At 45.3% G+C, this 26,388-nt stretch overlaps 1 protein-coding gene across 7 annotated transcripts in view; it reads right to left on the bottom strand.

Annotated features, from left to right (window-relative positions):
* The window catches only part of FYN (FYN proto-oncogene, Src family tyrosine kinase), a 776,649-nt gene that overhangs the window by 435,328 nt on the left and 314,933 nt on the right, over positions 1-26,388 (bottom strand). For 3 of the 7 annotated variants that reach the window (XM_069607783.1, XM_069607779.1, XM_069607782.1), the window contains one exon: positions 10,466-10,633. The exons of the other annotated variants lie outside the window; for them this stretch is intronic. The gene's annotated coding sequence lies outside the window, so the exon portion shown is untranslated. The remainder of the gene's footprint in view (positions 1-10,465; positions 10,634-26,388) is intronic. 7 annotated transcript variants of the gene reach the window in all.

Here is a 26,388-nt window from a genome sequence, read left to right on the forward strand (position 1 = left end):
CCCTTTCTCTTAACATGTCTAAGATTTTAGTTTCTGCTTAGTTATCATGGCAAGCAAACCCGATGTAGGGATAATTACTGGGGGGAAATAAAGGACGGTCCAAGCAAAAACAAGGGTCTACATCCAGATGGTACGCGAGACCATTTTAGAAGTCATTGTTGAAATCACTATGTGCTGAGATGAAGGCTGAGAGTATGCTCTGAATACCTTCAGAGCATCTTGTGTTAAGGACAGTATCCAGTCTATTTACCACAGACATTTCTACCTAGATCTGTTTACTACATGTCTTTTTACAGAATTGTTTCCCCAAAATGCAGCAGGAGGTATTTATTTATTTAATTTTATTTATTTATATTTTTAAAGTGCTCACACAGCCCGCGAGCATCGAGGTGCTGTTACAGGAATTGTTTTTTTAATGTTTTTTTTTGCGTAATTGTTTTTTTTGTCTTAGTTGCGTATTTATAACACACTCAAATACATTAAATTTAAAAAAATAGTTTCCCTAGCGATTTTTTGGGTTCCTCCTGGTCCCATGGTTACATTAAATGTCTGTCATTTTCTTAACTGGCCAATGCATGTTTCACTCTTCTCTGCATAATGATATGGGCAGAAAGTACACACTTCTTCAGGACCTAAGAAAATAATATGAATATTCTACTAATCAACATGTCATTACTGCTAGCGGCAATCGGACCACGCTCATCCACCTCTGCACAAGGACGCATTGAACAAACCGATACAGGAGACAACTACCTCACACAGATTTGAATATGAATAACCCGGATTAATTATCAAGATGGCAACACAGGTTCCCTGCAATGAAAAGAGGATCACGTTGAGAAGTAGAATATTCAAAATATGTTCTGAGCCCCTGAAGAAGCACGCACTTTCTACCCATATCATTAGGCATCGAAGTGCGAAACATGTGTAGGTCAGTTAAGAAAATTGAAATTCTTATATACAGACATGTAAGGTAACTTTGATACTAGAAGGAATTCAAGGAAGCGAACAGATGAATAGTGGCACAAAGGGATATTCTATTTGTTAGCGCAAGGTCAAGACCGGATGTATCAATCGTCCCCAAATGGAGGGTTAAGGTATGCGTAATGCGTAATTACAGCAAATCCAGCACCTGGGCGAAACATTTAGGAGTCACAGAGCCAGCCGAGGTCATCAAAATAGTGTGTGCTCTGCTCTATCCAGTCCTTTCATTTGCACTATTAGCAAAACCTTCACTAGCACAAACACAGACCAATTGTTTTTTTTTCATGGTCTGTCTCAAGTTAAGTGCCTGCCAGTATTATTTCAAAACAGTCTTCGGAGAGTTAATCATTTAATTGCAGTTGTAAATGTGTGCAATAAATATGTCTCAACCAAGTTTGCCTTCAGCTACTTGATTTATAAGCAGTACACATGTCCTTGCACTGACGTTTTGTTAAAAACAAGCATTGGCAAATGTAACAATGTTGGCTTGTTTTTGGGTACCTTTCCCAGATATTACCATTTTATGGCAAGGTGGTACCATTATGGCAGTTCTTGGAAAATGCCTATCCCATGCCTACACAAAAGCCGAAACTGTTGACTTGCCAATGCTTGTTTCATTTGGCGCTGAGTGGGTACTTGCAGGAATCCAGCCTATGCAGTTATGAACTTTACTTCTTTGTTACCCTTACTTCCCTCACCCCTGATTACTCTTAAAGGTTTTTGCTTGCTTTTCATGTGCACATTGATTACGATAACATTTGTAGTCCGGTCCCCTCTGGGAGAGAGGAAGTGGCATGTGAGGGGGCGATTAGAGCAGGGGGTTGCAACCTCTGGCTTTCCAGATCTTTTGGACTACAACTCCCAAGATCCCTCGCCATTCACTATGCCAGAGAGGGCTGTTATATTATAGTCCAAAACATCAGGAGAGATTATGATTGCACCCCCCTCCCCCGGACTAGAGTGACTACATAACTACTTTACACTGAGACTGCTATTTTTCACGTCCTGGAAATACCCAACCGTCTGTAGGAATGTTGGAAAGCCTGCAGCCTTCCAGCTGTTTTGGCCTACGATTTCCATGATCACTCACCATTCACTATACTGAATAGGGTTTACGGGAATTACAGGCCAGCACATCTGGAGGGCAGCAGGTTACCTTCCACTGGTCTGGAGGAATGGCTACGGGGCAAAGGACTAACCTACCTAACCTACTGTTGCTTATTCACACTATGCAGAAACAAAGCTCTTGAGGTGTGCCCTGTACGCCCTTGCTTTCAGCACACTTCATTCACTATTCTTGTATGGCATTGTCATTTTGGTTTCAGACTATAAAGCCAGGTTTATAAGTAATAGAAAGCAATGCGGTGATAAAACTGGCTTAGCATCTCACATCTGACATGGGCTAATTTGAGATGCCTTTATTCTTGCCACTGGATTAAACATGTGTGATAGTCACCGGCTATTAGTTGTTGTTTAATACAAGCATGCACCTTGCTGCTATGCATGAAGTGCATCTACACACGGGACAGCAGACCTTTAATGAGAAGATACCACTCGCTCAACCACCTGATAGTATGAAGTCAGCCTCAGACAGCATGCTTTCAGCTAAGACAAAATAGAACAGACACCCCTCATAGATCAGCTTCAGATTATATGCAGTCAACAATAGTCTGTTTAACAGAAGAAATATCAGCAATAAGCAAGAGTACATGGGCATACAGGGCAGCTGAGTCCCACGTTCTTTAGCAATGAGGGCAAGAACCTCACTTTGTCCCCAGGAGATGGGTGCGCTTTTCAGTTTCTGATTGTACATCCCAAATGGCACTGTGTGCAGCCAGTGCGGCTGGAGATGAGACACCATTGGCTCTAGAATCATGAAGGTGGACTGCACTGCTGGTGATACAGTGATCAGCGTTACACATGCCATATCATAACATATCTTGAGAAGAATCGCGGATCCACCCCCAGTGTTGAATTTCTTTAAAGTATTGTGTTCCAAAGCAGAAAGCCACCAAGGTAGCCCAGCAAGTTGGCTTTTTGCAAATCATTAAAGATGTCTGCACTGTAAAATTCAGTATCAGCTAATCATGTCCCTATAGATAATGTACCATACATAATGTCGCAGTGAAAATCCATAGGCGACATTATATACGGGGACGGGTTGCATGGATCTCCCCTGCTCCCCTTGTAAAAAACATTTTTGCGGGGACATTATTACATGGAACCTAAAATTCACTGTTTGTCCACAGCAGGGGTTGGGCTTCTCGCATGGGGGTTGGAGGAATTTCTGCCACCAAAATGAAAATCAAAAGTTGGCTCCCAAGACCCCATGTCTCAGCTTCCCAACTGCTGTCAGCACAATAGAAGTATTTAATTTCGGTTGAGCAGTTTCATAACCCAATAAACTAGAAGTATTCCCTGGGATAAAATACTCAAAGAAAGGGGCACAAGAATGGCAAGGTTTTTGTGGGGCTAGTTCCCCACAAAAATATTAAACACAGATGAAAAAAAAACTGTTGTCTTTAAGTTTAAGAAATGTGTTTCACTATGGAAATGTCTTTTTATTGTTTCATATTGAATGGTAAGCAGAGCTGCTTTTAAAAGAGATGGCCCCTGGCCCAGTGATATTAGTGGCCCAGTGATATTAGTGGCCCTGTTATGTTAGTGGCCCAGTGATATTAGTGGCACAATTATATTAGTGGCCCAGTGATATTAGTGGCCCAGTGATATTAGTGGCCCAGTTATATTAGTGGCCCAGTGATATTAGTGGCCCAGTGATATTAGTGGCCCAGTGATATAAGTGGCCCAGTGATATTACTCCCTTGGAGTCTACTTCGAAAGGACAATCTGAGAAAACAAAAAAAGCTGTACAATGTGTTTGCCGACTGAGAGGAACAATTTTAAGTCTCCTGAAACCTGTCCCTAGCAAGGGGGAGGGTTGGGCAAGAATAAAGGGTGGCATAGCACCAATGAGGGGGCAGGGCAATTGCACTCTTTTACTCACCTCTAGGGATGCCTATGTTTATCAGTGGCTGAAATGTGCAGGCACCCTGGTAATACTTTCAGTACCGATAAGCAGTACCTGGCAAATCCTGCACGAGAGTTTACTCCAGCTGCGACATCACAGTTACTTCAGCTGCGGAACCACACCCACAAAATGGCCGCCGCAGTCCAGAAAGGGAGTAGCTTAAAACAGAGAAGGAAAGTTCAAAACATTCTTGGCACAAAGTCCAAATGGGGGGGATAATGTAAGTGAAGAGGTAATCTGCCTTCAGCATCGGCTTGAGCTGCCTCTGTCATGACGCCCCCTTCTCCCGCAGGAGAAGAACTCTTAATTCATAAGCTGGCTCTGCGCTTTAGATGGGCAATCCATCACTCGGATCGGCAACTTGATTTCTCCTGCAGGGAACCATAGACATCTCACGTTTACTGCAGCTGCCCTTGATATCAAAATACTGTCAGGAATGCCCCCACCCACTCTTAGCGTGTGCTGCAAACTCTCATCTCAGAACAGGTTATCATGCCATGTTCTTTCTGGAGAGGAGCGCCTGCTACCTTTTTGGAAGCACTTGTGAGTTCTGCATCCCACCATCAGCCAGGAATCGAGGGCTCCAAAGTGGGGCGCATGTCACGTGGGATTATTGTATAGCAGCAAGTCTGGCCTTTTCACCCGATAGTGCTATGTATTCTGCTGTGAGCATTGGTTGCCTGCAGCAGGACCAACGTCCCAGAATGCATTTTGCATTAGAGCTGTGAGGTGTGTATTGGTTTCTTGGAAGGAGATGCTCATTTGGTATTTGCGGCAAATTGACTTCTACCCTGCAGGAGTACAAGGGTGAGCAGAGGCTGAAGCGCCTACTCACCCCTACCGCTTCTACAAACCAAGCACCAACACAATCATGAAGGTAAAACTGGGAGGGTTAAGAGATATACCTACTTCGCCTTTTGTGGTAGCGTGGGCCAAGGGAAGGCTATATTTACAAGAGGGGTGTGAATGTGGTTCACTAGCAACCCAAACAGCGAATATATATATTTGCTGTCTAATTTTAAGATTTTGTATTTTCTTTATGAGATGTTATGTAGTTATCTAAAAGGATTTTGAATTTATTGTTCATAAACAACAGTTTTTGTATATTGGTTTTCTTATTGTGTACAGTATAAAAGGCTACAATGTAACCAAATGTACTATAAAATATATATATATATATATATATATATATATATTTTCAAAGAAACTGGCTTGTTGTCAGTCATTTAAGGAGCACTCTCCTTCATACCAGGCTTCAAAGAGTAGACGGTTACCAGCGTTCCATTAAAGGCTTCTTTATTTGTTAAAATACATCTTTCATTCTTCCCAAGAAAATCGACGCGTTTCGCAGCATTACTTGCCGCTTGCTCACAACACCATTTTGCCACCACCAGATTGTTTAAATACAAACATGTGCCTATAGACATAGAAATGGGACAGGGGAGTTCTACTCCAGTAAACATAGAAGATGGGACTTAACGTTGTTTAAATTGCTGTCGGACATCTTTAAAGGGTTTTTAGTCCCTATACATTTGAGTGACATAAATCGCGATCGAGTGATCAAGTCGACATGAATGCTAACCTCAAATTAAATTGTCCTCATGATTAAAGCATTATTTTGATTTTAACAAAGGTCCTGCATTGAACATACTATGCTGAATCGAGTTACCATAAATATACACGCAACCTTTTGCCATTCTTTAAAATGAGAATGTACCTTTTCTACACACATAAAGTGCATAATGCATTATAAAGTGACTAGTGCTAGCAGCTCACTAAAGTGCCTAGTGCTTTAGTGTATTTCAGCCTCTAATTTTCGTAAAGTGCTTAGTGCTAAAACTATATATATACTTTAATGAAACACAGCATGTACTATAATAACTATAATAACTACCTAGGAAAACACTACACAAAACCCACACCCACACAAAACCCACACCTGGAGAAAGAACACAGAATAAGCAAAGATAGCAAGATACAACACTCTGAGTAATGACTCAGGTGTTTAAGGCAAGTAATAACCACAATGTTCTTTAAAAGGATATGCTCTTGGATGCAAAAAGGGATTCATGTGACCTAGCCAGTCTCTAGGGCCAGAAGATGGAGCAAGGGGGCGGTTAGCAGTCAATAACACCTTTCTTGGTTCATGCTGGTTTGGCATTCTGAACCAGGCTTCTCGGCACTGTGCCAACGATTCGAAGATCTGGAGAGTGCAAAAGGCAGCACAGGAGGGTCCTGATGGTTCAAATGTGTTGAACGGTTCTTAAAACACGGCTCCAATCAGTTAAATGGCAACACACACTAGAATCCAAGCTGTCTTGGCTCTCAGTGTGCAGTGAGTCCCAATCCATGCGCTCAGGAACAAGATGAGTCCTTTTCCCGTGCTGGCTGGCACATGACTGCAGGGTTCCCTCAGCATGGTGAGGTCTTGGGTACCACACTAGCTGGCAGAGAGGCAAGTCTTACTCCAGCAGCAAGTCACTCCTCAAATGGCTGCGAGTCTCACTCCAGGGACTCAGAGACAAGATGGGTCATTGTTCTTGGGCTCCCAAAAATGGGGGAGGCTGCCACACAAGTGGCAGGGTCCTTCAACATGTTGAGAACCTGGGTAGCGCTCTGATTGGCAGAGAAGCAGGTCTTGTTCCAGCAGCACGCTCACCCACAATGGTCCCTGAGATGGTTAGGGCACAGAGCTTGCCTCTGCCTTAGGTCACCTCTCTACGCCTCACAACCGGAGAACTGTGGAAATGACTGCCCTCCCAACAAGGCCCAGAGAAATCTTTAAGGGTTGAAATCCAAATGATGATTCCAAGAAGTGGTGTGAGACATGTTCTTTTAAAAGTAACAGTCCACAGGTGATTTGACCAAATCTAGCCTGCTTTAGGGGTCCAATCCCTGTTCTTGCAAGAATTGGACTTTGCCCATCTGACATCACACCCAAAGTACTTTGTGCTAGAGGAGGTCGACGGAACAGGAACAAGAGGCAGAGAGAAATAAAATGGTGAAACCTTCCCTCAACTGTACCGAGCTCTCCCTCTCTACACTAACTCTGCAGACAGTCCTTCTACTGCGCCTGGAAGCAGTCTGCCCTCCACAGGATCTGCAGTGAATGTTGGAGGTGATTCTTCAATAGTTCCACACCTCCCTCTGTCTAGTGAAGTGCAGAAAGCCTTTCTTTTGCAGAAAGGCGCACAGCATACTACTACTTCTTCATGTCATCAGTGGTGATGTGCATTCCCCATCATATTTACCCATCCTAGATGCAGAGACATATTTGTCTTTTCACCGCCTCTGCTGCCTTATGGTACTTTTGCCAAACAAGCCATTGTTCTCAGCTGCATCCTACCCAGTAAGTACATTTAGCTCCTCTTCTGAGAAGCATTTCTTTTACGCCCTCTGCTGCTCCTCTGAGTCTCCTTCTCCATATGCATTTAACATTGTGCTTGGGCTGTTTCCTTTTGTGAGAAATGTACTCTCCTGTGTGTGAGCCCCTCCTGTGCTGTGTTCTTAGACTATTTTCCTTTCACTCTGTTAGCAAGATTTTGTTGTAGTGATTTTTAGCAACATACTAATTGCGAGGCTCTGGTTCTGCACTCAGACTGTTTGCGGGTTGTTATTGTTGCTCGTTTCTTGTTGATACATACCGCTTTGCGAATCTCTATTAGTGAGTTCTTAAGATCTGCTAATTATGCAGCTAGATGGCTTGTTCATACATCTTGGTAAACATGTACAATGCCAAGAAAATAAATATCATTAGCAGTTAACAAAGGAGTTTGAAATCTCCATAGGTTATCTCCCATATAAAACGGGTAACATTTGCAAGTATGCATATTTATATGGTTAACTATCTGCAGAAAAGAAAATATGACATAGAAACAAGTCAAGGTTATGTATTTCTACATAGAATGCCTCTACAAAGCGAATGAGGTGGGTTTTTTTCATTAAGAAAAATATGTTTAAGATCCAGATGAAACTTATGAGGAATGGTGGGTGAAACAAGTTGACACTGCCCATGTAGAACAAGTAGGGTACCTCAAAGGACTCCACAACAACTCTTTGCAGAATGTTTAAACTTTGGTGAGCTAGATGTCTAGAAGAATGGTTTACAGGCAACCCTATATTTTGGTCTAACATATGTACGGGTGCAGAAGAGGGACTCTGACAGAAAGGTGGCATGTTTGGGGCTAAAGACCTTCCTGGGTAGGTAGAAAAGCAAGAGAAAGCCTATCTTTCCCTATTCCTAAAAGGGGTTTCCCTGCCTCAAATAAAGATTTAGGGTGACTGTCAGGATGTCTGGCAAAGTAAAAGTGTCTACCGTCCTGTGTAAAGAAAACCCTACTTCTGGCACTTACACTATAACCTAAAGAATAACGTAATAGTGTTCTGATACCAGGAGAATGTCTCCCTTCTCCTGGGTTATGGTCCAAGTCTCCATACCATGTCTCCTTGGTGAGTCGGGAGAAGGCCTCCTTTACCCTGGCAGCCAGTCTCAAACAGCCTTGGGGAATGACTCCCTTTTCCAGATCACAAAGTTCAAAAGCAATATTCACTTTGTAGGCCAGGAGAATGCCTCCCTTCTCCTGGCGTTCACTCTCAAACTACTTGGAGTGAGTGACTCCCTTCCCCAGGTCACAAAGTTCCAAAACAATATCAAACAATGTTTGCTTTTCAGTGGACCAGGTGAATGGCTCTGTTCCCCTGGCGTTTGATCTCGGTCTCAAAAAGAGCCAGGGGAATTACTCCCTTCCCCAGGCCTGTTGGACCTTCCTCCTGATCCACATTACCAGGAGAATGCCTTACATCTCCTGGTATTTGCAAAATCAATCTCTTACAACCAGAGGGAATGCCTCCCTTTTCCTAATCTTCTCCGAATTAGGTTTTCACACTTGCAACACCCAGCTCTGAGTGCTATGAGGCTCTGCGACCCTGGCTCCTTTCTTCTTCTTTGGTCTGGACCACTTGGTCCACCTCCCTTTAATCCTTGGGGGAAATTCCAGTTCACAAGTTCCTAATTGTGTCTACTGGATCCAGTTGCTGGCCTACAGGTTTTGGACAGCTACTGGACTACTATTGAGAACAATTAGCGGAATGCATTTACATCTTGAAAATTGTTACTGGTCTCTAATGGTAACTAATTATTTCAGCTGGCGTTTTCTTTTGGCAAGTAGATGCTCTCCTGTTTGTTCTGCTGAGTGTAAGTAGTCTTATGTCAAGTGGACTGTTCCCCGGGGAAAACATTAAATGCTAGGGCTTCAAAGACGAATAACTTCAGTTTTTTTTTAACTGAATTTTCCTCTTAGAGTCTACCAAACAAGATACACTTAAATTAATACCCCACATAAATCACTGCACGGGGGAAGGGGAACATTGAGGGGGGCTGAACATGGAAAGAAAAGTCCATTCCTTCTTTGCTTTGTGCATTCTTTATGCACCTCGTCCCCCCCTCCAGTTATTCTATCCCGTTTCAGATTTAGCGTCCACTATAGATTTTATGTTTATCTATCTGCATTATGCAAATATCTTTTGCATTTTTAAATGTCATCAAATCCTTTGATGCGCAAGAGCTGGTGTCAACTAATCGGGGATCCCTGGAAACCACAAAAAACACGGACACTGAAATAGCCTGGCACACCGGGGCGTAGTAATGGGAGGGACATTTCCCATTCTAGATCCCCCCGTATCTCTTCTGCAAGACCATGTTATGGCATTCAGTGATAATGTCGCTTTGGCAACGGCCACCAGGTGGCGACATTTCCCTAAAAATGCACCCTCCAGACAATCAAACACTTTCTCCAAATATTCTAGGATTGGAGGTAATAATATATAATTGTACTCCTAGAATATTTGTGGAAAGAATTTTACGGGTCAGGAAAAAAAAATGACTTTTTCACGGTGACATCACATGGAACTCATATTATGGCACCAGTTAGGTTATGGTAAGCTAAAGTGCATCACAGCATTCTCAGTTTACCAAAGATTTGTCTTTATAAAATAGGTCTTGCGTTTCCCCTTTATATGCGTGAGAAGGCCATAAAGTCCGGTTTTGTTTTGGAATTCTAGAACTTGTAGTTTTCCTGAATGTAAAATGGGGGAGAAAGGAAACTACAAGTCCTGGAAGTCAAAGGGGAAAAAAAGAAACAGGAGTGGATGGCTTTCTCATGCATGGCAAAGGGAAGCTTGCGATCTCATCTGCATCATGCAGAGTGCAGCATTTGAAGGTTGCTGGCAGGCTAGCGATGCACACCAGGCGGTAACGCAGAAAGGAGGTATGGCCTGGGGCTATGTAAAACAAGGCACAGCGTGGCATATCCTGCACAGTGGGAACTTTGCAGTGGCTGCCCTTTCACAACACAAAGCCCTGCGAATAAATAATGTGCATATGGACAATAAGACTGAGCAGCTTGCAGATGGCACAGAACAGTACAGGTGTTTGCATAAATATAACTAACGAACCAGAATGCCACCATCGAACTGGGATCCCTGGGATCTTTCAGCTGGGGTCATTTACAGAACGGTTCAAAGGAAGCTCTTGAATTGGAATTAAGTCTTCACAATATATGTGTCCTGGAAAAGCGCCCCCTCTTTCCATGGATGACTTCACAGTTATAACAGTACCTGGAACTTAATGAAAGAGAGATAACACAATTACATTCACGCTATTAAATTATTTTACTAAGACTATACAGATTAATGATTGAAACGTTTTCCATTTTTTGATTTCAGTGTCCATTATTTCAATTCTGCTCACTTGGGGGGACGAGGCACTCACTGAAACAATATTTAAAGTTAAGGAACGCCCATCAACTGCCGCCTTGGTTCATGGGATTATTTATTTTTCAGGGAGTTGTATCAATGGAAATAGAAAGAGGAGTATGAAAAAGCAAAGCAATCTGCAGCAGATGACGTCAGAAATTAAGGTGGAACTGTCTGATAAACACAAACTTCACTTTTGCTGATGCTGCTTTTTTACCTGATCCCTTAAATATCTGGGAGTTGACGCAGCCCTGGAAAAAAAATCCATCGATTCCACATTTCATCTACCGAGCAAGTAAAGCAAGCAAGGCCGATTATTTCCAAGCTGATGACTTTGCTGGTTCCGAACTCAACTTAGGCAGTGGAGTTAGCCAGTGGTAGAAATGTAGAAAAAAAAGTAGAGGAACTATGACCCCAGCAAGGGGCAGACTAGGCTGGAAAGGAGCAACATGCAATACATTTTTCAAGGATTGCAACCGTGCTGGTTGACAGCCAATTGAGTTGAAACATATTTCAGTTTATCTGTAACTGCTATTGGGTGGTAAAGTAGAGAAGTGTGATTTAACTTCACAAAGAACAGTTTTGAAATGGTGAAAAGGGTTACAAAAAGTAGTGGAACTGTTAAAAGTAACAAATAAAAGTAGTGGAACGCCGCTCCCGACCGTTCCCGCTCACTTCGACAACTGGGGTTAGCGTTTCATTGACCAACAGCCCCTTATAAGTAAAGCTTTGGAATGCTAGTATTCACATTGTTACAGTATGTAAAGCATTATGGCCAATGCAGCTTCCACATTAGCCTGAGAAATGCATAGCACACATTGCCCATTCCAGTTTGCACATTGCCCCAGCACGTAAAGTACCACTGACCAGGACATTCGCCAAATTGAACCAGTATGTAAATTGCCTTTGGAACATTTCTTTCATATGGACTGTGAAACACCTTCCTCCTTTGCCGTCAGGCTCAGTTAGGACACCATGGGCAGATGACATTACAACATAGCAGAGCAGAGCCTTTACTTAGTACCATTTAGCACAGCATTGGTACATTACATTATTCCCACTCACAACCTTTGGACCAGGTTCCATTATGCCCTGTTAGCGCAGTACAGGCAGAATCCAGTTAGTTCAGCATCATGGCAAGATTTCATTATGTCCAGCTATCCCAGCATCAATACTAGATTTCATTATAGCCAGATACCCTTGCACCATGGCCCGAACCCATTATGCCCAGTTAACTCAGGATGACCACAATCAATTACTCCTAGTTAGCTCAAGATGTACATATGCCATTGGGCCCTGTGGCCCACCATAATAAGAATCAATTGTGCTCAGCTAGCCCTTGGTGGACATTTTCAATTAAGCCAGATTCTTTAATGGTCACTTAGCCCAGTATGTCAGATTCCACTGTGATCATTATCCCAACATAAAGGGCAGTTCACATTATGCCCACTTAGCATTGCCAAGCCAGATTCTGTTATGTGGTGAGACTCCACTATGCCCATTTAGCACATGACCATATTTCATTAGGCACAGTTAACCCAACATCATAGCCAGATTTTAAAATACGCAGTGTGACGAATCACAGGTATTCTCCCCTTCTCCCCGAGGGGGAGACCCCCCTCCGTGAGTCTAGGGAGGTGAGCCTGCTCCCAAAACCCTCCATAGGGGTCGGGGTAAGTGGGACCTCACTGGGAGAGACTCCCCCTTTGGGAACAAGGACTCCTGTTCCTGTGAGGAACTCACTACACCAACTTATTAAATTGCATACATGGGACCACCTGATAAGCCTAAGAATGTACCATCCTTGTCTTGGTCAGAAGGCAATATAAGAATAAACCCAGTGGCATGAGAAAAGGAAGATGTCTCTTTGATGCGAGACACATATTTAACTGTGCCGAGGAGGAAGAGGATAGAGGAACATGATGCGCAAGGAAAACCCCCTGATATCATTATGCCGGCAGGAGCCACAAGCTAGCAGCAGAGCCCGCAAATTGTGGCGAGAGAGAGCGTGAGGATGAGATGCCGGAGACCGCCTTGTGCAGATGCAAGAAGAGTCTCGGGTCGACCGAGAGAGAAAGAAGCAATCCAGTGGTGGCATGACCACGAGATGGACTTGTTGGGAAGGGCACCCCAAGAACAATGCTGATACTGATCGTGAAGGAAACGAAGCTTGCTTCCCGACCAGCAGCACCAATGCAGAGCAGGAGTCCGATACAGACCCGAGAATGTAAAGATAAGAAGCCGACAGAGAGAGAACAGTCCCAAGCGAGAGCCGAGCCCAACCACCGGCCCCTACCAAGTAAGTGGTACCTGGGGGACTGGAAGAAGCGTGAGGCTGCAGGATATCGCTATCACTCTAAGAAAACCCATCGTAGTCACACGAACGAGAAAGCACGGCTAAAGTTATGTGATGGGAGTGGTAGATAAATACAAAGGACGAGTTATCAAATATAGAACAAAGTCAAGTAAGAAGTGAAAAGCCTAGAAGAGAAGGGTTGCATTCAAACAAGTGTGGTATGACCAATAAGCAGCGAGATACTCAACCAAGAGGTGAAAAGCCTAGAAGAGAGGTGCTTAATCAATATGGCTGGCATATAACCAGTCAGATCAGAGACATTACAAGACTGAGGACTGGTGACAATAGAAGCTTAGAAAGGGGCAGAGGAAACCCCTGATCAAGTACTCCAGGAGGGAAGGCCTGGAAGTGCGAGAAAGGAAAGTGTTCTTGAGGAGCTCCAAGAATTGATCACAGAGAATTTCTGTTCTACCAAGAGGGTGTATAATTAAAGGCAATATTGAATGAACTGGAGGAGAGACCAGGTGGAGGGCAAATCATTCCTGTGGTCTATTTAAGTTAGTTAACATTAGTGGTAGGGCAAGATAGGGTAGTTTCGATGGAGAACATATTTGCTTTTGGACTTTATGACACTGGACGAGCACCTTTACTTTCTTAAGATAGGTAGGGTACTCCCTTTAGTGATAAGGAAAGTTAGACCTTCTATTTATAATTTTCTATAAAAGAAATTGGCTCATGTCTTCAAAGTGCCTGACTCCTTCCTCCGACCCACCACACCTGTCAATCTAGTGTAGCCAGATTTAATTAGGCTTAGTTAACCAACAATTTCATTATGCAGGGAAAGTACAATAGGGCTATATTTGGTGATGCCCAGGTATCACAGTTCCATCTTCATCAAGTTAGCTTCTGCGCCACCCCCAGCTCTTGCTGCTGGCTACTTGCATACTAGCGGCAGTCTTGGATGTCGGGAGGGAGAGGGGAGGCCTGCTTTGCTGCCGATGGGAGTAGACCTTTGCAGCAATACCATCTAAAGATACCAGAAACAGCTTAGGACAAGAGGAGACACTTCAGCTGCTTCCTTGTCCATCACAGCTGCAGGCGCAGCCTGTGGCCAGCTGATGGCATGATGAGCTGCAGCCTGTGGCCAGCTGATGGCATGGTGAGCTGCAGCCTGTGGCCAGCTGATGGCATGGTGAGCTGCAGCCTGTGGCAAGCTGATGGCATGATGAGCTGCAGCCTGTGGCCAGCTGATGGCATGTTGAGCTGCAGCCTGTGGCCAGCTGATGGCATGGTGAGCTGCATCCTTAGCAGAGCAACATCCAGTCCCCACACAGTGTCAAACTGCAGCCTCGGCTTGACTGTTTTCATGGCACGGCCTCTTCACCCTCCTCTTTCTAATAATGTTCCTTGCTGGCTACTCCACCGGGCCTACACCTGCATGATATTTGCCTGACAAGATCCTGGCGGGGGGAGGCAAGGCTGCGAGTTTGCTTCCACTTTGCTGCCAGTCAATTGCAGGCAGGTCTGTGGGAGAGAGAGACTTGTTGGACTCCCAGAAGGGAATGTAAACTGCAACTCCATGATTCAGTTCTGGTAGCAGCTCCGGGTGATAGCCAATAGCCTGCTTGTGGCATCGCCTGAGCTATGTTACAGTGGCAGAATAACATGCCAGAGTGTGCTGACTTGTTCAGGCAAGCCAAAGTCAGCAATAGACTGTCGGTGGGACGGGTATATACTTCTAAAAGGAGGTAGGAGTCCAAACTAGTCCCCATCCCTGCAGTTCCTTGGTGTAGAACCTGGGTTGCCTGTTAGCGAGTCCCACCCAGTTTGCCCCCACCAAACCAGATCAATCTTTTCCACAGCCAGTTCTCCTTCGGAGGAAAGATGCCGATCACTGCTCGGCAATGGAGGGTTCTGTTTGGCTCTTATTTATGTGTACTACACTTGAGAGTACCATTTTAACATAATGCTCTATAGTCCTACCCATTGAGGCTGCTAAATTGACACATTTTATCACTATTTTGACACCAAATTCTCTACAAGTTGCGACTGATACAACCACATGGGGCACTGGACTGCCTGTCATTACAACACCAGGTCCCTCCTTGCCATCCTGTAGTGCGGAAGAAGGAAGATGCGGAGAGCAGCAATTTACATGCCAATGAGAAAGGGCCCACTTTTCATCTCGAAATTGACTTCTTCTATTGGGCCTTTCAAGTCAGGAATAAGTTTATCCCCGCACCAAGCATGGCTCAGTCTGGCACCCAGACTCTCTATGGTGATGGGGACCCAGGACACTCTGGGCAGACTTGCTTTCTGACTGAACAGTAATGTGGCCTATGCTCACTACAGATCTACTAAGATCTCTTGTAGGTATGAAGTGGCTCAGCTGTTTCTCATGCAAACACACGCGACTGATCACGCAGTCATTGCTTATGTATTATCCTGAATATATGTAAATTGGTCTGCACACCTGGTATTTGGATGCAGTAACTGATGCTGTTCTTACACTGTTACTGGCTGATATTCTTTATATGCCTGGCTACCAGGTTTATTTAGTATCGTTGTGTCTTGTTTACTAGCCTAACGGCTGGTGTCTGCTTCTTAATTTGCTCCATTGTGTGTTTAAACGGTGTAGGTTCACTGGTGTCAGGTGTGCACAGCAAAGTTTTTTCTTGATGCTGCCTCTGGAAGCCTCACATGTGTCACTTTTTTGTTTATTATATGATATTGAGTTTTTGAGTTCAACATTGTTTTCTAGTTTTAAAATTCTTTTTTTTATCCTTTGTTATACACAACTATTTATGTCTGTCTGCTCTGTTGAGCAACTTGCGTTCAGTAAAAGAAATAGCTTCTCATTGTGCGACTTTGAATTTGTTTATATAAATAACCTTTTCTAAATGTAGACTAACTTTTTCTTCAAAACTTGATCAAGTGACCATTTCTCCCAAAGTGTACAGTCATCCTTGTTCTCCTCTAGTATTTTGTTTTTGATCCCACTTTGGGTAGCTGTCTTTTCAACTTAGCAATGTAGTTAACCTCCCTTTCTCTTGCAACCCTCCTTGCCATTCAACAGGTGTCAATATGCCAACACATGCATGCCCTGCCCACAAGGGACATAGGTGCACCTTTCTCAGCCATGTGTTCAAGCGTGCATTTTATCCAGAGCACAGGAGGCCTAGAGGTTAGACTACTCCCAATTCCATGCAGATAGCTATGAGTGCTGAATGTAAGCCTCACATCTCTGAGGCACCACTTACTTTTTTTGTTACACTTATTTTCTAGTATAACCTTTTAACAGGATATAGAGTAAGAGCATCACTACCGCAAAGTGCTATATGGTAAGAGAATTTCTTTTCAGAGTATAAGCTCTTACCATATATTCGGCACTTAGAACTTGATACAGGAAGTGTGTTGGTAGTCTAGGAGAGTTGGCTGAGGCTGTAGAATGCCATAATCAGAGTACAGCTTTCCTTTTTCCAAGTTCTATCCCTTCCTGGTGACTAGCACTCACCAAGGCCCTCATACTGTGCTCCGACTGATTGAGACCTGAGGGTCACCATGAATCTAATTTTATAAATGTGCCCAGTTCCGTCCCTCCAGATGACCAATGATACCATCCTTTTTAGTTTTAACCACTCAGAATGTGCAGTAGGCAAATGTACATTATATATTTGGTTGCTGGCTTTGACTGTTTTTATAAATGTGTTTGATCTGGCAGTATTGCAGTGAACTATTGCTTTTCTACATACAGGTGATCCATGCTGATACAGTAGTCCCATCGCCTGTCAAAATGGGCCACCCCTTCCAAATACTCACACGACCTATCGAATACCTTTCATCGTTCCCTGGATTTTGTGCAACTATGCCAATCGTTTTCGAATTAGAGTAGCACACATTTTAGTCAATATGAAGTGTATGGAAAGTGCCATATACAGAGTTTCTCAGAGTGCACTGCTTTATGTAAAGTACAGGAGTCATTAACAACTCATCAACAGGCAACACCCATCTGCAGTCTGGGAGCAGTAGCAAAATTAAGGTGCACCACCTGCCCAGACAGACTCTAAGTGATAAAGGACTAGCATATGCCCTAATAAGGACATTCTCTTATGGTAGTTTTGACAGGGATCGAAATTAAGATTAGATAAGTAGGAGCTAAAAGCAGCTCCTAGGTATCCAGCATTAAACACTGACCAGAAGCTATCACAACGAGGCAAGGAACTAGTACATAGCGTGTTGCAATGCTAACTTTCACAAAAGATGCAAAAATATCATTTTGTCCATTATTTATAACCCCTTATGCTTTACATGTTGTAAAGGTGTGTCCTAATGTTTATTTATAGAGTGTCCCAAACACACAGAGTTACATTGCCATAGGTGTGTATGTTCTGTATCAGTTGCCCTGGGGAGCCAAAAGTAGCTCCTAGTGCCTATTGGTATCAAGCTACCCATGCTCTACTAGGCTACAAGCAGGAGCTGAATAGCTCCCAGCTCCCCTCAATTTTGAACCCTACTGATTATTATCATAACACCAATCATTTGATCCAGAACTGTATAAAAACTGAACTGTAGGGCTCCCCTTTTATGACGTTTTATTTTGTCACCTCTGCACTTTTGAGCTGGATTTAAAAAATATGTGCTGAATACTTCAAATTTTGATTATGGGAATCTCATTTGCCCAGACACTTGCACCCAAAAACCTCCTGTGTCTTGTGGCATAAGACATAGCCTAGGTTTTTATAGAGTTCTATGTCAGATGACTGGTTTAATGATAATAGTGACAGCACCTCCTATCTGGATAGTCAGAGCATCACTGCGCGGTCCCAATGCAAGTTCGCGTGAGGAATAGATGCATCTTCTCACACACTGTTTGATGTCACTGAGGGCATAAGGTCCTTTCTTGTAGTGTGGTTCGGCCATGCCTTTCTCAGACAAGCTGAACTATCCCAAGACCTGCAAGTGCACGAGATGATCAATGCACTTTTCCTTTATTAAAAGTAATTCTTACTTTTGTGAAAGTCAAACAGTAGGTTGTGAGCCATGTCATAGGAACATCAGTAACTTATCGGCTGGGGCATAGATTCGCACAAAGTCCTCCAGAGTGAAAGGAGCCTTAGATGATCGCTGTCTATTGGCACTGCTTTTTACCTCCATCAATGCCCTCCTTTTGCTTCATTACTCTTTATCCAGCAGCGCATAACAGCGCTCCCTGTAAAAGTTGCCTTGAGCCCTCTTCTACCACCATACCTGAGGCACTGCCTACCTTTCAGAAAAGCTATTATGCCATTATGGCTAATGCGGGATGCTGGGGTTCATCCGGCAAGTATCACTACTGTGTCCACCTCAAGGACAAACTGTGCACTTTCAGGAGGTTAACACATGATTCCATGTCAATGGGACACCCTGTCTCGACTATAGCAAGAAGCGCCCACAGAGCAACAGGGAGGGGACATGGGGATGAGAAATATTAAAATGCATAAAAAATATTATACACAGTGGGTGGGGGAACAAACCTACTATGGCTTGCGAGTGTTCAGAAGGTGCAGGTGCAGAAAGGAGGGTATCGGATAGGTGCTGGGGTGCTCCTGGGTGAGCAACAGGTGATGTGGAATGTCTGCTAAGTGCGAACCTCCAGGATGGGGAGTGAGCCGAGGCAAGTGCTGAGGATAGACAGAAGCAGGTGGTGATTTGTTGTGGGAGGTCAGGGCCCTGAGGTCTAGAAGGGGAATATTTAGTGAGAGAGAGTTGCAGATAATGTGGTCCCTGGCTCCAGACAGCCTTGTGGATGATAGAGAGCGATTTGAATTTAATCTGCGAAGCAACCGCGAGCCAGTGAAGACTTTTTAGGGCAGGAGAGATGCGGTCGCTGGGCTTGAGGCCAAGGATAAGTCTCGCTGCCCTATTCTGGATTAGCTGGAGGGGTCGCACAGTGGAAGAAGGTAGATTCAGGAGGAGGCTATTGCAACAGTCAAGCCTAGAGATAACCAGGGCTCAGGTAACATTGAGTTTCTGGGGGAAGGTGAGAAAAGGAAGAATTCCTTTGAGAAGGAAGAGCTGAAAGTGGGACTTCTTAGCAATGTCCTGAGTTTGAGGGAGGAAGGTGAGAGAGGGGTCGAAAATGACTCTAAGGTTTCTAGCTTCAGAAGAAGTCAGGAGCAGGTGTCCCAATGGGCAGGATCTCCGTTTTGCTGGCATTGAAGCAGAGATCATAGGAAGTGCACCAGGCCTGGATGACAGATACGTAGTCAGGGATGATGGAAGGTGCAGGAGGGTCGGCAGGAAGTTTGAAGAAGAGTTGTGTGTCATCTGCATAACACTGGAAGTTGGGGGAGAAGGAGGAGATGAGGAGTGCCAGCTGAGTACGGTAGATGTTAAAGAGCCAGGGAGAGAGGATAGAGCCCTGGGGACACCACAGGTGGAGAAGGAAGTAGGAGAGGAGAAGGTGCCCAAGATTACTTGGGAGGAGCGGTCAGTTAGGAAGGAGGTCAGCCAGTCCAGTGCCCGCTCCGAGATACCAAGGGTGTTTGGAGCCTTTGTATGAGAATGGAGTGGTTGACCGTGTCAAAGGCAGAGGAGAGATCAAGAAGGATGAGGGCAGCTGGGGAGTTGGAATACAGGGATGCGAGCTGTTCTTCACGTGTATTCAAAAGAGCAGTTTCCGTGCCTCTGGATGCTTGGAATCCAGATTGATGGTCTTGAAGACCACCAACAAGTTCAGTGTGAGAGTTGAGTTGGGGCAAGGCCAACTTCTCCAGCAGTTTCCTCAAGAAGGGGGTGATGGAGATAGGGCAGTAGTTGGCTGGACAGGTATTGTCTGCTGATGTTTTTTTGAGGAGGGTGTGCACAAGGGAGTGCTTGAGGGAGGAGGGGAAAGAACCAGTAGCAAAAGAGTGGTTGCAGAGATAAGCGAGTGCAGGGGCAAGAGAGCCAATGTTGTCCTTGATGGTTCTGGATGAGCAAGGGGAAACCTGTTTGGAAGAGACCTTCATGGAGCGGACAACTCTTGTGACAAGGGCGAAGGGTGCGAAGGAGGAGGGTGAGTGGCCCAGGGAGGCAAGGGAGTGAGTTATGGGTTGGGAGGGTGAGTAACAAGGCTGTTCAGGATGTCTTGTTTTTGGTAGTGAAGTGAGTAGCCAGTGTGTTGCAGAAGGACTGAGAAGGAATGGGGGTGGAGGTGGCTGTGGAAGGGTTGACTAGTTCCCTGCAGATTTTGAAATGTTGTTGGATGTGCCAGATACCTGTGCCTGAATGTGGGCCCTTTTCATGGCATGGATAGAGAGTCTGTATTGCCTTTGGAGCTGGCGGAAGGCGAGTTTGTCAAAGGGTGAGCCTGAAGTTAGCCTCTTCCATTCCGCTGCTCTACACTTTCGTTTCAGGGCTGCAAATTTGGAGTCGTACCAGGTGTTGCGATTAGAGGCGGGTTTCAGGCGGTTCCTCTTGACTGGGGCAAGAATGTCAAGGTTGTTGCTGATGGACAGGTGGAAGTTGCTGAGAGCAGCGTCGGTGGTAGAGTTTGAGTTTGGGGTGAAAGTGGGGAGAAAGGTAGAAGTGAAGGCAGCAGCTGACACTCGTTTCATCTGGCGGATGTTCGTGAACGAGGTTGGCAGGACTTTTGGAGGTGCGGTCTAGGGGCCCAGGTGGGAGGAGAGAAGAGAATGCTCTGACCAAGAGAGAGGGGTGACCAGAGGAGATGAGAGAGGGAGGTCGGAGTGGATGAGGGCGTCCAGAGTGTGTCCAGCAGTGTGGGTTGAACTAGAGGGGAGAATGGAGAGGGATAGAGAGGTGCAGAGGTCAATGAAAAGAGTGGATGCTGTGCCAGGGGAGTACAATTGGATGTTAAAGTCACCCAAGAGGAGCAGATTGGAGGAGGCTGAAAGCAAGGAGAAACATAAATCAGCCCATTCAAAGAGGAACAGAGAGGTAGCTCCAGGCGGCTCGTAGATGGAAGCAAAGATTAGGGTGGAGGAGGGAGAGATGACCAATTTGAATACCAGGCTCGCAAAGAAGGAGTAGGGCTGGGTGGGTAAGATGGAAGAAGGAAGCCACTCAGGGAAGATTAAGGCAACCCCACCGCCAGCACAGTGAGGCATGGCTTGGAAATTATTTTAAAGCCGTCAGGTAGTAGGGAGTCAAAAGCAGTGACTGAGCTGGCGTTGAAGCACCTCTCAGCAAGAGCTAGAATGTCGAGGTCAGTGTCTTCAAGAAGGAGGCAGATGTCAGCAGAGTGTTTGTTGGCTGAGTGGGTGTTAAGAATCATCAGGTGAAGACGGTCTCTGCCTTTAAAGGTTTTTTGAGATGTAGTACAGGGGTGTGGTATTTCAGTCAGAGGGGGAGGGACAGAGAGAGTCGTAGGGGGAGAGGCAGGAGAAGGCAGAAGGTTAATGAGGGACGGCAGGATACAGTAAAAGAGAAGGAGGTTCGCTTGAGGACCCTGAACCAGGATGGTGCCAGTGTGGTAGACATTAATGATGCAGAATGAGGAGAAGAAGCCCGCCAAGAGGACTTCCCATTTGGTGCCGCCATTAATGTGAGAGGAAGTGAAAGGGGAGAGAGTACAGATGAGATGAGATGAGAAGTCCATAGGTCTGGAGCGGGGACAGAGAAGAGGATATCGGTGAAGTTCTCTCTGCAAGATGCACTGATATAGGTGTCTGCGATGGGAAGACCAGGTTATGCACCCAGGGTGTCTTTTTTATGTTTTTTTGTCCAGATTCTGTGAGAGAGGGGGGATAGGTGAAAGTGTAGCAGTTCGAGAATATTGAAGAGCTGGTGAGTGCCATCTCAGTGGCAGAGGATAGATGAGAGAGGAAAATAGGGGGGGCCTGCACGGCACAGCCCTGGCCCTTACTCCAAGGTGGCCTAGTAGTTAAGGAGGGCACACATACAAATGCAAAGCAATAGGTGGGGTGCAGGATTCAATTTTAAGAAGGATCAAAATGCACAAAATGGATGCAAGATGTCAAGCACAATCCCAATGCAGGGCATACAATGGAGAAAGAAAGACAGCACTGCAATGCCTCCTACCCATGAGACAACACATCACATGACTGATCACACATTACAGTGGGTCAGGCCTTATGAAAACAAAGCTGAAAACTGGCAGGGTGGCCAGACCCAGCTGAAAAGTCACTGTGACCCCCAGTTCAGTGTTGGATGCATGGAACACATTCACAGTAACCTGTTTTCACGCTGCTTACTCAAAAATACAGGTAAAACAAAAAAAGGGTATGGCACTGGTGGAGAGATTTGGACACAGCTCATAAAGTTGCCCCCATTCTCAAGAATAGTATGTCTGACCCTCTACACTATGAACACTCTGGGTAGGAAGTGCATACAAGCATGTATCTCATACCTGCATAACCTCTGGGTTTAGTTCAGAGACTATGGTTTGTTACGCTCTTCGCTGGGTCTCCGGGGAAGAACGTGGAGTCCATAGGTGTTTTGCCACAGGCTCAGAGTTGCTGCGGCACCGCCCACGCCTCCATTTGATTGGCTACAAAAGGCTGCTGCTGGTAGCCAATTGAGTGGAGGTGCGGGCGGGATGTCAGGTGGGATGTTAACCTAACAGAAATAGGTTTTCTAAAACTGAAAACGTGTTTCTATGGCAGCTACAACAACTGAGTTTACCTTTTTGACATGTGGGCGGAGCCTTGTGCAATTGGTCGGAGTCTTGTGTGGGTATGGGTGGGGCATATATCTTAGGGTTCTTGATTTTGAAATGTAGGCAGGTATGATGAATATGCTTTAACAGCGCACCAAAAGTCATTGGTGCCTTTAATGTGCATAACAATCTCTTTAGAAACACTTACAGTTCAATGTAACAGTGTGCTTTAATTTGAGTAACTTTAGGCTTTAACAGTTAAACATTTTTTTTAAAGTAGAAAACTGGTGGAGAGGCAAAATCCTTGCTCTCAAGGATGCTCCAGCTTTCAAAGACGAATGTCCAAGCCTCCCGACTACCAATGCACTCTCTCGCTCTCTCTGTATGGGATACATTACTCACCGTAATCGTATTTCTGATGCTTGTATCTGCTTAGATTCACATGCTGTGCATAGGCCGACATCTAGTGGAAGCTGCGGAGTATTATAGTTTGTTTTTCGAAACTCGAAAATGGGCGTCGACACAGGGTGTGCCAGTAATACTATCCCTAGTGTGACGTCCCCTGTACCCATGATCCCTCACGCGTCTAGGACCCTCAGATTGTATATTTTCTGACATGAGGTAGCATGAGGAGTAGCGTGAGTACAGATGATCCAAGCAGATAGAACATAGATAAGATAAGACTACAAGCATCCATGCGCCTTCTCTCAGAGGGGAGGAACGGTGGGTCGCATGTGAATCTAAGCAGATACAAGCATCAGAAATACGATTACGGTGAGTAATGTATCCCTTCTGAGGCTGGTGGAATCTAGTTAGATCACATGCTGTGCATAGATTAGCGAGCAGTGTTAGAAGGAGGTGGGATTTGAGAAGGGTCATGAGCAAATAAATGTCTTAGAACCGCTTGTGCCACTTGAGTATCTCTCTTGGAATGGGTGTCAATGCAGTAGTGCTGAGTAAAAGTGTGAATAGAGCTCCAAGTAGCTGCTTTGCAAATGGTGTCAAGGGGAACATTTGCAATGAAAGCCAGAGTGGCCCCAATGCCTCTTGTCGAGTGGGTTCTGGGCGTAAAAGGCAAAGTTTTGTCAGAAAGAGAGTAACACAACTGGAAACAGTTGACAATCCACTTGGAGATGGCACCCTTAGAGACGCGATCTCCCTCTTTGCCTGTGGCTACGGAGACAAAGAGTTGATCTGTTTTCCTAAGCGGTCTGGTCTTGTTTACGTAGTAAAGGACCGCTCTACGCACATCTAGGGTGTGTAGTTTAACCTCAGCCGAGCTTTGTGGGTTTTGGAAGAAAGCCGGAAGCTCGATGGACTGGTTTACATGGAATTTGGAAATAAACTTAGGTGAGAACCTAGGGTGTGTCCGTAAAACCAGCTTATCCTTATGAATAGTAAAGAAAGGATCCAGCACTGACAGAGCCTGAATTTCACTGACCCTTCTTATGGATGTAATGGCTACTAAGAAGGCAGTCTTATAGGTCAGGTGTTTGAGACTTGTTTTATGCATGGGCTCGAATGGGGGCCCATGAGTTTAGATAGCACCACGTTCAGGTCCCATCCTGGTGGTGGGTTAGAAATAGGAGGGTGAAGTCTCTTTACTCCTTCCATGAAGGCCTTAACTACTGGTACTTTCCACCACAACACCTTGTTATGGGAAGTGGTGTATGCTGACAGGGCTGCCAGGTGTACCTTCAGTGAGTTAAAAACCAGCCCTGCATCCAGCAGGTGGAGCATGTAAGTAACAATAGTGGAAGGAGTGCAATCAACTGGGTTGACTTGCTTACTCTGGCACCAGATTACGAATTTCTTCCATTTGTCAAAGTAGCAGTGCCTCGTGTTGGGCTTCCTAGCCTCTTGTAGGATGTCCATACACCTCTGTGGTAATTTGAGATTTCCAAACTCTATGACCTCAGGAGCCATGCTGCCAGGTTCATTGAGTTGGGTTGAAGGTGCACTGTTTGACCTTGGTGCTGGGACAATAGGTTGTACCAGCTCGGAAGTCTGATGGTTTCCCACACCGCCAGTCTGCGTAAGTGTGGGAACCACGGTTGTCTCACCCACATGGGAGCAACCAGGACGAGCGTCATCGATTCTCTGTTCATCTTGTTGACCACCTTCCTGATTAGAGGAGTTGGTGGAAAAGCGTACGCAAACATCCCTGACCAGTTCATCCACAGGGCGTTCCCCTGGGAGTCTGGTTGGGGGAACCTGGATGCGAATCCTGGGCATTGTCTGTTTTCGCTTGTGGCGAATAGGTCTATAGTGGGGAAACCCCACTGAGAGAAGATATCTTCTACGACTTCTCTGTGTAGACACCACTCGTGTTCCTCTGGGAGGGGGTCTCTGCTCAGAGCACCTGCTAGGGAATTGAGATCCCCTGGAACATGTTGCGATGACAGGAAGATGTTCTGTCTGAGTGCCCATATCCAGATTTTCTGGGCAAGCTTGGACAGATTTGGCAAGCAAGTCCCTCCTTGTTTGTTCAGGTAGAACATGGCTGTAGTGCTGTCCGTCCAGATTTGCACTGACAGGTTTAAAAGGTAGGGTTTGAAAGCTTGGAGCGCTCTGAATACTGCCAGAAGCTCTAGCAGGTTGATATGATTCTTGGCCACTGCGTGAGACCAGAGACCCTGAGCTGTGTGGTGGAGATGGTGAGCTCCCCACCCCGTCAGGCGTGCATCGGTTGTGACTACCGCCTGTATCTCGGGATCGTAAAAGGGTTTCCCCTTGGACAGATTCTCTCTTGTCCACCAGAGAAGGCTTAGTACCAGTGTTGGCGAAACGACCACTAGATCGTCCCACTGACCACTTGCCTGAGACCACTGTTTCGCCAACCATTCCTGCATGGGACGCATGCGCAGGCGCGCGTGGGGAACCAGGTAAATACATGACGCCATCATGCCCAGCAAACGCATTGCTTTGCGTACCGTTATCTGGCGACCGGACTGGTATTGCGGAATTTGCAGCAGTATATTCCGAATTCTTTCCTCTGAAGGAAAGGTCAACCCCTCTTGAGTGTCTAGGATAGCTCCTAAGAATTGTTTGGATGTGCTTGGCACTAGACTTGACTTTTTCTCGTTTATTGAGAAGCCCAATTCGAAGAGGAGGTCGATAGTCCTTTGAATGTTTGTTCTGCAAATTACTGGGGTTTCCCCCATGATGAGCCAGTCGTCCAGGTAAGGGTACAACGGGATTGCCTCCCTGCGTAGGTGTGCTGCCGCCACCGCCAGTACCTTGGTGAATACCCTTGGGGCCGAAGCTATCCCAAAGGGCAGTACCTTGAACTGGTAGTGCCGACTGTCCACCTTGAAGCGCAAGTATTTTCTGTGCGCTGGGAACATGGAAATATGAAAATAGCCATCTTTCATGTCCAATGTTGCCATGTAATCCCCCTTTTTTAGGAGGGGGATTACCTCTTGGAGAGTTGTCATGCGAAACTTTTGGGGCATGACATACTTGTTGGCAGGCCGTAAGTCCAATACTGGGCGCATTGTCAAATCTTTTTTTGGCACAATGAAGTAAGTTGAATAAATACCCTTGTTTACCTGGTATCCCGGGACGAGTTCTATCGCATCCTTTGCTAGCAGATTGACGATCTCTTCTAGGAGGATCTTCTGGTGTTCCAAAGAATGTATTTTTTGTCGGGGAGGATGGTCTCGGGGACGCTCTTGTAGTTCTATACAGTACCCCGCGGATACTCTTGACAGCACCCATCTGTCT

The sequence above is a fragment of the Ambystoma mexicanum genome, chromosome 4q, assembly GCF_040938575.1.
Source record: "Ambystoma mexicanum isolate Mex_15411 chromosome 4q, UKY_AmexF1_1, whole genome shotgun sequence".
NCBI lineage: Eukaryota > Metazoa > Chordata > Amphibia > Caudata > Ambystomatidae > Ambystoma > Ambystoma mexicanum.